Consider the following 13,147-nt stretch of genomic DNA (forward strand, 5'->3'; position numbering starts at 1 on the left):
TTAGGGGGGCCGGACTGTGGACAGTTCGAGTAGCAAATGTCCCGACACCAGTAGTGAGTAAACAATGTTCCACCTTTAGTGTTAGGTGGAGAAATAGTGCCCATTATTTCTGTCAATGAAGAATTGCTTCCCTGTTGTTGGTGTCAGTGGGAGAAATAGTGTCCCATTGTTAGTGTCATTGCAGAATTGTTGCCCTGTTGTTGGTGTCAGTGGGAGGATTAGTGTCCCAAAGGTAAGCAAAGGGCCGTAGTTTGGAGACCACTGCTCTACATGCTTAACACTAAAAAACCTTTATCACCTGGCCCTAATCCTAATGCCCCTAATTCTTAACCCTGTCCTATGAATCATCCCTAACCCCAACCTATCCCCCTCCCTATCGTGAGTTCAAGAAAGGTGTTTGACCATTAAGATTAGAACTGGAAACTCCCATAAGCAACTAACCCTGTACCTAGATTTCAAACCATGACCCTAACTTATCCCCTCACACTAAATTAATTCCTCAACGTCTTTATCTTGTGTTCAGGAAAGGTGTCAGACCCTCAATATTATAACTGGAAGCTTCCCAAAGCAACTAACCTTGACCCTCGATCTCTAACCTTGACCCTCAATCTCTAACCTTTACCCTCGATCTCTAACCTTGACCCTCAATCTCTAACCATGACCCTAACCTATCCCCTCACACTAAATTATCTCCTCGACATCTCTATCTTGTGTTCAGGAAAAATGTCTGACCATCAAGATTGAAACTGGAAGTTCATAAAAGCAACTAATCTGGTCTCTTGATCTCTATCCATGACCCTAACCAATCCCTCACACTGAATGAACTCTTGGACATCTCAATCTTGTGGGCAGGAAAGGTGTCAGAGCCTCAAGATTAGAACTGGAAGCTTAAAAAAAATAAAAAAAAACACTAAACTCATCCTCTAACCATGATCCCAATCTATCCCCGCACACTAAATTAACTCCTTAACTTCTCTATCTTGTGTTCAGGAAAGGTATCAGACCATCAGGTTTAGAACTAGAAGCTCCCAAAAGGAACCAACATTGTCCCCAGATCTCTATCCATGACCCATAACCTATCCCCTCACACTAAATTAACTCCTCAACTTCTCTATCTTGTGTTCAGGAAAGGCCATCAGGTTTAGAACTAGAAGCAACCAACATTGTCCTCCAATCTCTATCCATGACCCATATCCTATCCCTCACACTAAATTCATTTTTGGCCATCGATATCTTGTGTTCAGGAAAAATGTCTGACCATCAAGATGGGAATGTAAAGATTCTGGTCCCTGCGCCAAAATCAATAGATGCCCATATGGAAAATCAACTGATGAGGACGTTGAGGGTCAGAATTAGGCATTCAGTTTAAATTATGGGTTAAGTTCTGGGGTTAGATTCAAATTTAGACTAGATTGAGGGTTGGCAGGTATCTTATTTTTTGTGCGCAAATAATGTTTTTGTAAATACTGAGTTTATATAAAGGTTTTGGACTTAATACATATACGGATGGGTACTAGGCAAGGATGCCCTTTTTCGCCATTATTATTTGTTATTGCCATTGGGACATTGGCTATAGCCATTCGATCTAACCCAAATATTCACAGCATCTCTAGCAGTGGAAGAAATCATAAATGCACCTTATTCACTGACAATCTCTTACTATTTATTACAGAAATGGTAACGACTCTGCCCAACCTACCCAATACCTTGTCTGGCTTTGGTGCCATCTTGAGATTGAAGATGAGCCAAACCAAATCGGAGGTGTTAGGCCGCATACACACGGTCGATCCATCTGATGAGAATGGTCTGACGGACAGTTTTAATCGATTCACCGCTGAAGCAGACTGATGGTCTGATGTGTGTACACACCATCAGTTCAAAAACCGATCGGGTCACACACAACGTGCTGAAAAAAACGAAGTTTAATGCTTCCAAGCATGCGTCGACTTGATTCTGAGCATGCGTGGGTTTTGAACCGATGTTTTTGTGTACTAACTATTAGGTTTTAAAGCAAGTTCTAAAAATTTGGTCTAAAGGACAAAAGTCCGATGGGCCATACACACGGTCGGTTTGGACCGATGAAACTGGACTTCGGTCCGTTTTCATCGGTTTGGACCAGTCGTGTGCACGCGGCCTTAGACATCAACCTCCCTGCACCAACTTTGGTGTCCATTACGACGTCCTTCCCCTTCAAATGGTGTGCATGCTCACTCTCTTATCTCAGGGTGAAACTTACCTCAGACATCTCGTTGTACTGGGCTAATTACATTCCCCTCTACTCCATTGTAAGTCTTAAGGGAGAAGAGTGTACTAGCAAATTTAAATTGCAGCCAAACTCCAGCTACACTAATAAGCAATTACAGCAAACAAATAATTAATAACCACGCTCCCTATTTTTAGGACCATATATCAATAAAGTGCAAGGTTAAACATATGATATTAAGGATATTAAGGTTTCGACTGGGTGCAAAATGGGTTTAAAACCCAAAAACTTCTTCTAAGTCCGGCACCAAAGCAAGAGTGTTCTGTGTCGGTTGGATCTTGGGTGACGCATCACTTCTGCCTTTTTGGTATATGGATGGAATGCAAGTCGGTGTCTCTGCCATGAGATTGAGCTCTGCTTGATCGTTCACATTGTGCGTGTATTTTAAGTGTGTTAATTATAAAGAAAAAAACATTGGGGGGGAATTTACTAAAACTGGAGAGAAAATCAGCTGCAGCTCTGCATAGAAACCAATCAGCTTCCAGGTTTTATTGTCAAGGCGTAATTGAACAAGCTGAGTAAAGGGGGATGAGAAAAATAACAGCACAAATAATAGTAAAAAACATTGTTCTGTAAATAGTTTCTCATCTGATACAATGAGAATTCATCGAATGCATCTGACGATCAAGCATCTAGATAAATAATAAAACTTTCAAATATTGAGATTCCAACATGAGACATAATCATCCTTGGTAGACGGCCATTCATGAATTGTTTAGGGTGGGTTGTTTTAGCACCCGTTTATGCAATTGTGGTTCTGTAACTCAGCAAAGGAAATAGTGTGAAACCCCTCATAACGGGCACAGCAGGTGTACAGACCCATAAATTCAGCACAGGGATGGTGGGAACCCCTCATATTGGGCACAGCAGGTGTGCAGACTTGGGAACTTAGCACAGGGATGGGGGGGAACCCCTCATAACGGGCACAGCACACGTGCAGACCCAGAAACTCAGCACAGGGATCGGGGGAACCTCTTATACTGGACACAGGAGGTATACAGTGCTGAGAACTATGTACAGGGATGGTGGGAACCCTCATAATGGACACAGGTGGTGTGCAGACACAGGAGTTTAGCACAGAGTCCCCAAGTGATAGAAGAGACAGTCAGAAAGTTCAACCCTATAACATCCACCAAACACTCATGCCGCGCAGGGCCGTCTTTACCGCAGGGCAAATGGGGCAGGTGCCCTGGGCCCTGTCACTGTTGGGGGCCCAAAGCAACCCCCTTTGAAAAAAAAAAAAAAAAAAATTTTTTTTTTTTATTTTTTTTTATTTTTTAGGGGTCCGGAGGCCCCCAGGGGCCCGGAGGACCCCATGGCCCCAGATGGCAACCCCCCCTTTTTTTTATTTATTTTTAAATAAAAAAATTATATATTTTTATTAAAGGGACAATTTTTTAATATATTTTTATTTTATTTTTTATTAAAGGGCCAATTTTTTTTAGAGGTCTGGGGGTCCCCAGGGGCCCATAGTTCCCCCAGGGCCCCGGATGACAACCCCCCTTTTTTATAAAAAAAAATCTTTATATATATATATATATATATATATATATATATATATATATATATAAATGTTTATTATTATTATTATAGGACCCGGAGGTCCCCAGGGCCCCGGATGGCAACCCCCCTTTTTTTTATAAAAAACATTTTTTTTATATATTTTATTTCTTTTTTTCTTTTTATATATATATATATATATATATATTTTTTTTTTATTAAAGGGCTCAGAAGTCCCCATGTGGCAAACACCCTTTATCTTTTTTATAAATGTTTATTTTTTTATTTATGTATATATATTTTTTTTATTTATTTTTTATTTAAGGGCCCAGAGGTCCCCATGGCCCTGGATGGCAACCCCCCCTTTTTTTTTTATAAATGTTTCTTTATATATATTTTTTATTAAAGGGCCCAGAGGTCCCGGATGGCAACCCCCTTTTTTTTGTAATTTATTCTTATTAAAAAAAAAATAATAAAGGGCCCAGAGGTCCCCAGGGCCCCAGATGGCAACCCCCTTTTTAAAATATATTTTTTATATATATATATTTTATTTCTTTTTTTCTTTTTATTAAAGGGCCCAGAGGTCCCCAGGGCCCCGGATGGCTACACCCCTTGTTTATATATATTTTTCTTTATTTCTTTCTTTATTTCTTTTTTTGTAAAGGGCCCCCCGCTTCTAAATTTGTGGCAGCCCCCCCCTGCTTCTCAATTTCAGGCGGCAGCACCCCCCATCCCGGTTCTCTGTCCAGGGGGCCCATGCCTGAAGCTGTGTAAGTGGCCCCATAATTCCTGATGGCGGCCCTGCCTCCCGTTAAGCCCCTGTGCTGCCCACAAATCAGGCTGAAAATCATCAGCGGCACGCAGCCAGTGACAGTACTGCTTCCCTTCCCAGTGTTTTAAAATGTACAGCACCCCTGGCTTCCCTTTAGACAGGCACTTCTCCCTTCCTGCCACTGGGTGCTGCTTGCATATAAAAGTGAATTAGAATGTGATTTTATAACATCCCCAGTTTGCTCTTCCTGAGGCTGACTTTTTCATGTCCTGCTCCTCAAGGTATGTCACTGTTTGCTAATCTATATTGTAAATTGAAGTTTTCTGTAGAGTGTGCCCAAAGTCTTTATAATATTTGATGATTCACTGCAGGTCTGGTCAGTGTTTTAAAAAGTTCCTCTATTTTACACATGGCATGGCATGGGGTCACAGCACCGTCTGTCCATTCTGCTTTAGCACCATGGGACCCCATGCCATGCCATGTGTAAAATAGAGGAACTCTTTAAATCACAGACCAGACCTGCAGTCCAGGCTGAGTAAAGCCTCAGAGTACATGACATTACTGTCTGTATTTAACTGCTTGATGGGCTTATTTTGGGCCTGGCTGGTTCACATGTATGTGTTTTGGTGGCCCACATTTGCGCAGGCACAGCAGCCCATTCATTTGAATTGGCCGCCATGCCTGCGTTTCCTGCAAAGAAAAGCGCATGCCTCATGTAATAGGCTGCGCACACGGCACGCCTATGCCCATCAAGCACTGAAATACAGCACTGTCTGTCCATTCTGCTGTCTGCTGTGACTTATCTGCAGTTCCCGCACTGTCAAACTTGCTGCATTTTTAGATGTTTAGGTCACGCTTTTAAAAACACAGTGCGTTTGTGTGTGCAAGAACTGAAGGTAAGTAGCATGGTGAAAAAGCAGAATGGATTTCAAGGCAACTGTATTTTTAAAATGCTGAATGCACCTTTTTTCTGCAGGAAACGCAGGCATGGCAGCCCATTCAAATCAATGGGCTGCTGTGCCTGCACAAATGAGGACCGCCAAAACATACATGTGAACCAGCCAGGCCCAAAATAAGCTGGAGGGGGGCCCAAAAAAAATGTTTGCCCTGGGCCCAAACCATATTAAAGACGGCCCTGATGCCGCATACACACGGTCGTTTTTTGTGATGAAATAAAACGACATTTTTAAAAACGTCATTTAAAATGATCGTGTGTGGGCTTCACATCGTTTTTTGTCTTCAGAAAAACGACAAAAAAAAAATTCAAACCTGCTTACATTTTTTATGTCGTTTTTGAAAATGTCGTTTTTTGTGTTGTAAAAAATGATCGTATGTGGGTTAAAACGTTTTAAACCCGTGCATGCTCAGAAGCAAGTTATGAGACTTGAATGGAACAGAGTGCCGTTGTACGTCACCGCGCTTTGCTAAAGCATTTTCAGAAAACGATGGTGTGTGGGCAACGTCGTTTTTTATGAAGAAGTTAGAAAAACTTTGTTTTTTTTCATGATGAAAAACGTTGTTTTATTTCATCACAAAAAATGACCGTGTGTACGCGGCATGAGATTTCCGTTTTAGGTGGACTGATGCTATAAAAAGGATGCGTTCCCTTAAATTACTATCCAAGCTGAAATATATCACTTATAAAAAGGTTTTTATCTGCTCATGTGTGATGTAATTTCAGGTGTGTCTTGTTGCTCTTCTAACCAAGTTGGCTGGGTGCCATAACCCTGTGTTTACGGGCTCCACACACCTACACTGATTGTGTCGCTTCTGCGCTTGCACCAGCAAGATAAATGGCCTGCTCCGGCAAGATAACTGTGTTTTACCAGCAAAATAACTGTGGACAAGTAAGATATCTGTCCTTCACCAGCAAGCCATTTCTTCTCCGGCATACTCAGACTCCCAGGCTGCAGTCTAGTTCCACAGCAGGGAAGCGGCACCTTTACCTAAATACCGCTTCCCCCTTATCTAGCAGGTGGCCCCACAACTCTATCAACGGCTGTTTAAATCTGAGGTTGCTCACACAGATAGGTCAAGGCAGGTCCACTTTAAGAGCACCAACTAAGAACAAGCACGTAGCCAGTGAGGTCAGCAACTTTGATAAGCATCGGCAGTCAATAACTCAAAGTATTGAAGCCATTAGAACAGCATGGAAGCCAGGCTATTAGCTTTTTCCAAGACATTTTAGAAATTGCAGCATCTGTGTAGAGGGAGCAGAGCTGGAAAGGTTAGTACAGAGGTCTCACCAATGGTGTCCCCAAGAGACAAGAAGGGGGTTAACTTTCCAGCATCTACCAAACACTGAACTATCAGTTGTAGTAGGTGGAGCGACCCTTTAAAACAAGTTTCTTCATGACCTTTCGATCTAAGATCATGTGCATGTGCATCATGTGCATCTGTTTATTTCATTGTCTAGTAGGGGTGCTCCACTGTCATTCTGACCCTCTGGCTGGTATGATGGTGGCCCTGAGGGACCTTCCTTGTGGGTAGTGCCGGGTAAGGTGTGGGTCGGTAGTACCTCCCTGGTGTGGAGGGTGTGATGATGTGAACTGTGCAACCGGACTGTCTGAGTTTTTCTTTTGTCATGCGATCACTGCCGGCGGCTATAGCAGGCAGGAATGATTATTGTGTGAGCAGGGCCGTCTTAATAGCATCATGGGCCCCTGGGCAAAGTAATGCTCTGGGGCCCCTACAATGATGACAGTGCAGGTAAACAGACATGAAGTAGGTAGGAGGCAGACTGCCTCCCCTGTGTATCTATCATTCTCAGTGCCATCATGGGGCCCCCAATTTCAGGGCAGCTTGGGCTCAAGGACCAGCTGCTTGGGGGAAAGTGCAGTGCCCCCCCCATGCAATTGGGGCCCCTGGGCAGTGCCCAGGTATGCCCTCTCGTTAAGACAGCCCTGTGTGTGAGTACTCTGTTCTGCTGACACTGTGTTGATCGGGGAATTGTGTCATTTTCTTTCCTTCCTCTCGTGGTGGAAGGAAAGAAAATTGCATACTCTATTTGCTGCTTAAGTCTTCCATGACATTTTGTAACAATAGGAGCAGTTGTGACCCCTCTTTCAGAAATTTACATCATCCCAGGAAGGTATCTTTCACCCTTTGATAACGTCATGTATGACGAAACATGTCAGGGCGGAGCCACGCACTGACGTCACCGCGTTAACGTGGTGTACGTTTGTTTTTTATGTTATTTTTTGCCGGCCATTTTAAAACCGTTCTAGTGTATATGTTACACTTTTTTTAATAAACCCAGTGTTTTGGTACTTCACCATCTCGAGCCTCCGTTTGTTTTTCCCTCTGTGATTCCCTGTGGGATACCGAGTTTAGAGCGGATCGCTCCGAGGAGACAGCTATCCGTACGGATTGGGTGAAGACCAGCTGGAAGTTGAGGAGCCTACAGCCTCTCCGATCTCCTATCATCGGATCGGGTGGATATACATGCCTTCTTGACCCCAACTAACAGGGGGTCCAACTTATCTGGTAAGAGCATTCACTTACCTTTCCCCTGGTGTGACCCTGAGGAATTCTTCCTTTCAATCAACACTTATCTGAATCGGTGGTGGACTGTATTCTTTAATTTTTTTTTACCTTTTCACTGTTTGGATATATTTGAAATTGGACACATTTTTTTAAATGTTTTTTTTTTTTTATGTTTTAATTTTCATTTCATTTTTTCATTTATTCATTTTTTTCTTATATTTGTTGTTTGAACACTTGGGGCCAGATCCACATAGAAATGGATAGGCGCAGCGTATCAGAGATACGCTACGCCGCCGTAACTTTTTCGGCTTTGGTTCGAATCCTGAAAGATTGCGCGCCCGAAAGTTACGGCGGCGTAGTGTATTTCTGGCGGCGGAATTCAAATCGGCGATTAGGGGGCGTGATTCATTTAAATGAAGCGCGTCCCCGCGCCGATTGAACTGTGCATGCTCCGTTTCGAAATTTCCCGCCGTGCTTTACGCGAAATGACGTCATTTTTTGAACTTAGACATGACTTACGTCGATCCCTATTCACGGACGACTTACGCAAAAAAAATAATTCAAATTTCAACGCGGGAACGACGGCCATACTTAACATGGCAAGTCTATCTATACGCCGCAAAATAGCAGCTTTAACTATACGCCGGAAAAAGCCGACTAGAGACGACGTAAGAGAATGCGACGGCCGCGCGTACGTTCGTGGATCGTCGGAAAAAGCTAATTTGCATACCCGACGCGTAAAACGGCGCGAACTCCACCCAGCGGACGCCGAAGTATTGCATCTACGATCCGAAGGCATACGAAGCCGTACGCCTGTCGGATCGAACCTAGATGCCGTCGTATCTTGGTTTGAGGATTCAAACTAAAGATACGACGCGGGTAATTTGAAAGTACGCCGGCGTATCAGTAGATACGCCGGCGTACTCGCTATGAGGATCTGGCCCTTGGTATCAGTCTGATCATTCAGCGGGACTATTTTGTAATTTTTTATTCACTTATTATTTACATATATATTTTTTATTTCATTCAGTATATTTAGTTTTTTATTCATGCACTTTTATGCACAATGGTCAAGTTGTGTCAAGTTTTCTAGCGCAACCTATTCCCCTCTTGTTTTTTTTTATCTTTCACAATTAAACTTTAGCTGCATCCAAACAGCCTCATCAGCATTTCGATAGACACAGAAGAACCTATTAATCAAAATCAAAACAAAAAGCATGGCAACTGGATAAGCTTTTGATATCTACACTCCATTAACTCCACTCCATTGGCAATCCACTCACAAGTCTCGGGCCTCGTACACACGGCCGAGTTTCTCTGCAAAAACCAGCAAGAAACTTGCTGGGATTTTTTTTTTGCCGAGGAAACCGGTCGTGTGTACATTTTTCAACGAGGAAACTGTCGAGGAACTCGACGAGCCAAAAAGAGAGCATGTCTTCTTTTTTCCTCGACGGGAATGGAGAAACTTGCCTTGTCGAGTTCCTCGACAGCCTAACAAGGAACTCGAGGAGGAAAACGATGTGTTTCGCCCGTCGAGTTCCTCGGTCGTGTGTACGAGGCGTCACTCTGAAGGCCTTCATAAAACTGTCACTTTCTGAATTGAGTATCTAGAAGCTTCACAGGCACCCCTCTTCCTGATGGTGTCAGATTTATTACCCATCATAAATGGTTTAGCCGGAATAGTTGGCAAATACACATTGCTTTCTATCTTTTCAGGTAAAAATTTTTTTTTTAAATAAGTGTTTAATTTCTTTAGCTTTCATGATGAAATGTGGAGGATGACGTATGATACAAGCGGAAGCTTCCTCACTGCTCAGGTGTGATGTAACTTCAGGTGTGTCATCCAGTGTGTTGGTCGGGTGCCAGACTTCGGCAATCATTGTCACTCTGATTATTGTCTCCTTACACAGGATGCTGATAGTTCTATTTACCAATTAGGAGGCGGATGAAGCAACTGAATTGAAGAGTGAAGGATCAATGTACAGTGTGTAAATCATGCAATGTCTGGCCAACCAACAACTGCGCTATCCTTCTTCATGTCCCCTAGAAGCTCACTTTCATACAAGCCTTTAACCACTTAAGGACCGAGCCTGTTTTACAGACTCAGGCCCAGATTCACGTAGGAGGTACGACGGCATATCTCCAGATACGCCGTCGTATCTCTGAGTCTGAGGCGTCGTATCTTGGCGCCTGATTCAAAGAATCAGATACGCCAGAATTTTTCTAAGATACGACCAGCGTAAGTCGCCTATGCCGTCGTATCTTAACTGCATATTTATACTGGCCGCTAGGGGCGTGTACGCTGATTTACGCCTAGAATATGTAAATCAGCTAGATACGCCAATTCACGAACGTACGCCCGGCCGTCGCAGTACAGATACGCCGTTTACATTAGGCTTTTTCCAGCGTAAAGTTACCCCTGCTATATGAGGCGTAGCCAATGTTAAGTATGGACGTCGGGCCAGTGTCGAATTTTCCGTCGATTACGTTGTTTGCGCAAGTCGTTCGCGAACAGGGCTGTGCGTCATTTACGTTCACGTCGAAAGCATTGGCTTTTTGCGGGTTAGTTTGGAGCATGCGCACTGGGATACTTTCACGGACGGCGCATGCGCCGTTCGTAAAAAGCGTCATTTACGTGGGGTCACAATAAATTAATGTAAAACACGCCCACATGTTCCATTAAAAAGCGTTTTAAAACCAATTACATATCATTATTGATTGCACCATACCATAGACAGAAAGACATAAGCTATAAATATATTATATACATCTTGTTCAGAATACTGATGATTCAGCATAATATTGCGAGAGGAGATACCACCATCCTTGTGCAATGCCTCTTCGTAGTCACCCACTTCCCTCAGCAGAAAGTGAAGATACGGCAATAACTCTGAACAGAAGTAAAGATATATAAATAGTATGCACTTATAATAAGGTTATGAACCTTGTCATCTTTGACTAACACACTTACTACAATTACAAACAGTTATTACAAGAGCAGAAGATGTCACAACAGAGAAAGATACATCACTGGGCGGAAACATGACAGAAAACGGGGGAAAATGCCCGACTGCTAAATGTATTGGATCATTGATTACTATAGAATACCATAAAGACGGGCCTTCCTCAAAATGCTTAGGACCTTCCAACTCTAGTTCACTGAGGGTTGAACAGAATATACTTTATTAGGTACAACTGCACAATTGCATGGTAACAGAAACCGCTAATCAGCCAATCACACGGCAGCAACTCTATGGGCCAGATTCAGGTAGGAGATACGACGGCGTATCTCCAGACACGCCGTCGTATCTCTGAGTGTGCGGCGTCGTATCTATGCGCCCGATTCTTAGAATCAGTTACGCATAGATTTGACTAAGATCCGACCGGCGTAAGTCTCTTACGCCGTCGTATCTTAGGCTGCAATTTACGCTGGCCGCTAGGTGGCGCTTCCGTCGATTTACGTGAGGAATATGCAAATTAGGTAGATACGCCGATTCAGAAACATACGTCCGCCCGGCGCATTTTTTTACGCTGTTTACGTTAGGCTTTTTCCGGCGTAAAGTTACCCCTGCTCTATGAGGGGTATCCTATGTTAAGTATGGACGTCGTTCCTGCGTCGAATTTTGACATTTTTACGTCGTTTGCGTAAGTCGTCCGTGAATGGGGCTGTGCGTAATTTACTTTCACGTCGAAAGCATTGGCTTTTTGCGGGTTAATTTGGGTTAATTACGCAAACGACATTTTTACGTTGTTTGCGTAAGTCGTCCGTGAATGGGGCTGTGCGTCATTTACTTTCACGTCGAAAGCATTGGCTTTTTGCGGGTTAATTTGGAGCATGCGCACTGGGTTACTTTCACGGACGGCGTTAGTCAAAAACGTCATTTACGTCGGGTCATGTTTTATTTACATAAAACACGCCCACCTCTTCACAATTTGAATTAGGCGTGCTTTCGCCGGTAGATTTACGCTACGCCGCCGTAACTTAGGGCGCAGGTTCTTGGTGAATACAGAACCTGCCTTACTAAGTTACGGCGGCGTAGCATATCGGAGATACGCTACGCCCGCATAAAAATAAGCCATTCTACGTGAATCTACCCCTATGTATTTAGGCATCTAGATGTGGTGAAAACGATTTGCTGAAATTTAAACCGAGCATCAGAATGGGCATTTAAGTGACTTTGAACGTGGCGTGGCTGTTGGTGCCAGACGGGCTGGTCTGAGTATTTCAAAAACTGCTGATCTCCTTGGATTTTTACACACAACCGTCTCTCCGATTTACAGAGAATGATCCGAAAAAGAGAAAATATCCAGTGAGCGACAGTTGTGTGGATGAAAATTCCTTGTTGATATCAGAGGAGAATGGGCAGATGATAGAAAGACAACAGTAACTCAAATAACCACTCGTTACAACTAGGGTTGTCCTGATACAGAGCATTTGCACAATTACTTGTACTCGCACACATGCTCCCGATGCCTGACCCGATACCTGGTCGGCAGGCGGAGTCTGCGAGCGGAGAGAGCGGGCAGAGTCTGCGAGCGGAGAGGGCGGGCAGAGTCTGCGAGCGGAGAGCGCGGGCAGAGTCTGCGAGCGGAGAGGGCGGGCAGAGTCTGCGAGCGGAGAGGGCGGGCAGAGTCTGCGAGCGGAGAGGGCGGGCAGAGTGGGAGGGAGGCATCCATAGGCGGAGTCAGTGGGGCAGAGAGCGAGTCCTCAGCTGGGTAAGCTGGCATAGTGCAGTGTCTTCTTCCAGTTGGTATCACAACAGCACTATGTGCCTCCTTTGGAGGAGGCTGTATCATTCGCAGCAGTGGGTCGGACTCGTAGAAGGATTGCAGCGCTGGATTATATTTTATTTTTTTATTAAAGGACTTGTCCCAAGCTAAACAACAAAGAGTTATGGTTGAACTGGATGGACTTGTGTCTTCTTTCAACCTGACTAACTATGTAACAATGCAACTATGGAGCGCACGCCGACTACTGAGCGGACAGCGGGCAGCTGCAGACTCCTGCCTGGTGATTCATGCGGTTATCCTTAGTGCCGCGAAAAAGCACCTCCAAATGTAAAGCAGTGACTTTGGAATTTGTTTTATAGTTGAGAGGAGGCTATAAATGAAAATTCCCTGATACA

This window comes from Rana temporaria, chromosome 11 (assembly GCF_905171775.1).
Source record: "Rana temporaria chromosome 11, aRanTem1.1, whole genome shotgun sequence".
NCBI classification, from domain to species: domain Eukaryota; kingdom Metazoa; phylum Chordata; class Amphibia; order Anura; family Ranidae; genus Rana; species Rana temporaria.